The following is a 1,084-nucleotide window of genomic DNA, read 5'->3' as shown; positions in this document are numbered from 1 at the left end:
TAGGGAATCTTACTTTTCAATATTCTCTTGTTTTTTTCTTTTTTTTCTTTTTTTTTTCTTTTTTTTTTGATATAGAAAAGGTATAGGATAGGTAGTGTGTGTGTAAAAAAAATGCAGAATGAAAAATAAGTAATAACAAGTCAAAATAAGTGATTATAAAACGAATGAAAGTTATATAAGTTTTAAAATATTCTAAAATATGTCGCACGGATTTTAGGTAAATCTCAAATTAAAGTTATAATTAAAAATCGAAGTTGTAATAAAAAATCAAAGTTATAATATTGATTATTTTGTTAGTACGGAACGGAAAATTTGCGGTTTTAATTATAATAGTAATATTTGCGTACTTTTTACGCAAAAACAGTCTCGCAACTTTTGCGAGAATTACTCCGCTTAGCACAGCGAAGTATTTTGCTTCGTTACTTTAACGAAGCATCAGTCCGCAATTTTTTTGCGAAACTTGTTTATCGAAAACGGAACGGATCGAAAAAAGAAAATTAAAAACATAGTGAAAAATTCGATACATCTACACATTCGAAATTTAAAGTTAAGTAAAACGCGATCAAAATTTCTACGTAAAACTTTTCGTACTAAACCTAAAAATCGCGGTAATAATAACGCTAAGTCGTTAAAATTAAAGAAATATCTGCTAATTATATTCTTACCCGATATACTTTTCCGATAGAATATCTCTAGAATTTCTAACTTTATCGTGAAATTCTCGCGAAAAAAATAATCTTTAATCAATATTAATGGACAACAAAAATTGAAAAAAATTGCAGAAGTTTTAAACTAAAAATTTCGCGAAATCTAAAACCGCGTACACGACCGCGATCGCGTGATTTCCTCGCACTTGCGAGGTCCAGGGCGTCNATTTTGACGCAAGGCGAACTAAACGTTCGCAATTTGTTGAATATGAGAAATCATCGAGAAAAAACGTATAAAATAATCATTCTATAAAGCAATCTCAATTGTTTCGAAACGAGAGTAATCAGTATATCTTGTAGCAATTTATATATCTTATTATACGTTTTTGATAAATGTATAGGAATATCTCAAAAGAGATTTCTATTCTATATTATTC

This window comes from Pseudomyrmex gracilis, unplaced genomic scaffold (genome assembly GCF_002006095.1).
Source record: "Pseudomyrmex gracilis isolate BER0280 unplaced genomic scaffold, ASM200609v1 scaffold_99, whole genome shotgun sequence".
NCBI lineage: Eukaryota > Metazoa > Arthropoda > Insecta > Hymenoptera > Formicidae > Pseudomyrmex > Pseudomyrmex gracilis.
The sequence above is the reverse complement of the archived record's forward strand: the minus strand, read 5'-3'. Positions refer to the sequence as shown.